Here is a 3,045-nt window from a genome sequence, read left to right as displayed (position 1 = left end):
TGCTGCCCCCGGCTCCGAGCCCCACACCCCGCAGGCAAGAGTGGCGGGAGCCTGGCCCCCAGCCCGGCCCCGTGGAGGGAGCACGGGGGGTGGGATGGGGGGTTGCAAACTTCCCCGGCCCCCAGCTGCAATCCCCAGCTCCCGGCCTGCTGCAAACGCCCTGCGCACCGTGCCCCCGCTCCAGGACGTGGGGGCAGATGGGCACAGACCCAGGGTGGATCCAGCCACCTTCCTTGGAGTCTTCCCCCTTGATAACATGATTTCCCTTTGCCTTCTCCATGATTATATCATTTGCCATTCATTGTGCCTCAAAATGCACTACCAGCTGTTCCTTGGGCAGTTATTCTGATTTCCTCCCTCTCTTGCCTAGTGTGTCCTGTCCAAACTCATTTCCACTCATTTGTCTGGATTTACACTGGTGTTTGCTTTCCTATGACCATATGTCCAACACCTGGATGAAAAGGACCATCCTCTTCTTCCTGCTATGCCTTCCCTTTCAGCCTAAATGTCCATCCTCCCTTGTCCTTCACATCCTTAGTCTAATCCTTGAGTTCATTGGCTCCAGTCCCCAAATTTCAGTTGCTTATTCTGCATCCAGTATCAGTGCATAAACTCTCTTTAACCACTGCCCAAGCAGGATATCGAGGCCCTGCCCCTGACCTGATCGGCTGCATCTAGCGAGGACAGGTGGAGCTGTGGGTCTGTGATGATGGGGACCGTGGGGCAATCTTGAGGTCGGAGGACCTGTGGCCAGGTGAGTTGTGGCTGTCCCCTCCACCCAACTCCCCTCTCACAAATGCTCCCTGCCGAGGGTGAAAGGGAGCCTGGAAACTGCAGACCTGCCCTGTGCTGCCATCCCAGGGTGCTGACCTCAAATAGCTGATGCTGTCATGTGTGCAGACAGGTCTTGTTCCACTCCCTGAAATTCAAACTGTAGAAACTGTTACCTAGAGGCTTGTTTTTGCCAAAGACCCCCAGTATTTGACGTGGCCCCTTCCTGATTTAATATCCAGTTAACTGTAATAGTAATTATTACAAGTTTCGTGCCTGTAATACGACCGGACAAGTGGCTCCATTAGACATTACAGCAGCGAGCTTTGGTGGTGCCAGCCTCGTGTCCTGCACTGGGTGTGGGAGATGTTTGTTTCTGGCTTTCCCGCTGTTCACGTAGGAACTGCATAACCGCCCCACAACTCCCCAGAGTAAGAGCATGCACACAACACCCTCGTCCTTTGTTTGTCCACTACTTCAATAACTTTCTCATGCCAAATTGCCTAATCCTCAAGTTCCTCACCAGCCGAACAGTTTTTCACCAGTGATAATTATGGGTAAATATTTTAAGCTCTTCCAGTACTCAAATGATGGTTTTCTTTATTGTTTAAGATGACTGTTTAGATCAAACATCCCATGATCAGGGTTTTTGGGGCCAGACATGTTCTCGGTAATTCTGCCCCTTCTATATAAGGGCAACACTTTCCTTGTTGTTTCAAATGGATTGTTTGGTGTCACTGGAGCACTACCAGTGCCCCTCTGCCCTGTGAGATACTGGAGAAATGCTAAGAGAAATGCTAAAGGTGAAAAGGAAACCAACAAAAGGATGACAATACAAACAAACGGTCCATCTGCCCTTCCCAATCTTCGGTGTGACTGATATTGGTGAGGCCCAGGAGGCCATACTCCAGGGATGTACCATTTTCTGTAGCCACTCTGCAGATACTCCAAGAGTGAGCATTGCAGATGGGTCTCACCAAAGCACTGGGGCTTGTGGAGCATGTCAGCCCAGTCAGGTGGAGGGCTCAGCACCATCTCCCCCGAATCAACAGCAGCCCTTAGAGATCCTCATTTTTTCATAAACGGTGAGAGTCTGCCTCTTACATCCACCGAATAGGGAAGATGAGACTGGCATAAGGACCGGGCACTGCCTCACCCCCAGCACTTAGTTTTCTTGAGGAAACACAAGTGCCAAGTCCTGTCCTGCTTTGAGGCCCATCCCAGCAGAAGGAATAGCAGTGCTTGCCCCTTGGCAGCAGGGCAGGGACTAATCTGGTGTTTCTTCCTCCCATGCAGGACATGCCTGGTTGCTGAGCAGAACCGAGGAGCAGGCTCCTGAGGAAGGGCCTGGAAAGCTGGAGCCACCCTGGGCTTCGCTAGGGAGTATGGGTGAGGTGACTTCCCTGAGCCCAGCGAAGGAGCAATGGCACAAGGGTCCTGCCCCAAAAGCAGGAGAATGTAGCAGGAGAAAGAAGCCAGAACAAGCCCAAGGTACAGGGACAAATATGTCGTGCTGAGACACCTGAAGAGGCAGAACACAAAAGTCCACTGGAGAGAGACACTGCATGCAAACCAAGGCAGTGCAGGGGGTCTCAGAGGGAAGCAAAAGCCCACCACCAAACGCAGGGGGAGAGCCCACCTCTGCCCTCAGTGCAGGAAAAGTCTGAGCTGCCCTTCACTCCTGGCTCTGCACAAGATAAGGCACGCTGGGGAGAAGCCCCATGTATGCGCCACGTGTGGGAAGAGCTTCACCTACCTCTCAACCCTGGCTGCTCACCACCAGATCCATTCTGGACAGCTCCCCCACTGCTCCACCAAAAGGGGGAAGAGCTGTGTGCGCAGCTTGGAGCTGCTCAAAACCCAGGATGTGCAGAGCAAGAAGTATCAGTTCCACTGTGTCACATGTGGTAAGACCTTCACCCATTTCTTCTCCCTCATTCAGCACCGGCGCATGCACTTGGGGAGGAAGACGCACCGCTGCACCGAGTGCAGGAAGAACTTCATCAGCTGGCAAGGCCTGTCCCAGCAGCGGTGTGTGCGGAGGAGGCAGCAGCCACACTGCTGCACGAAGCGTGGGAAGAGCTTCAGGCACCCCTGCAGCTTGGCTAAGCACAGGTGCATCCACACAAGGGAGAAGCGTCATCCTTGCTCTGTGTGTGGGAAGAGCTTCACCCACTCCTCCACCCTGGCGCGGCACCAGCGCATCCACACAGGGGAGAAGCCATATCAGTGCTCTGAGTGTGGGAAGAGCTTCACCCAATCCTCCCACCTGGC

General features: G+C 53.7%; 1 long non-coding RNA gene across 1 annotated transcript; it reads left to right on the top strand.

The window, feature by feature from the left end:
- The first annotated feature begins 215 nt into the window (after positions 1 to 215).
- LOC109306885 lies at positions 216 to 3,045 on the top strand. Its single transcript, XR_002100133.1, has 2 exons — positions 216 to 754; positions 2,068 to 3,045. It is a non-coding gene; the product is annotated as an uncharacterized LOC109306885 (long non-coding RNA).

The sequence above is a fragment of the Crocodylus porosus genome, unplaced genomic scaffold (genome assembly GCF_001723895.1).
Source record: "Crocodylus porosus isolate Cpor-Errol unplaced genomic scaffold, CroPor_comp1, whole genome shotgun sequence".
Taxonomy (NCBI): domain Eukaryota; kingdom Metazoa; phylum Chordata; order Crocodylia; family Crocodylidae; genus Crocodylus; species Crocodylus porosus.
This window is presented reverse-complemented; position numbering and strand designations above follow the sequence as displayed.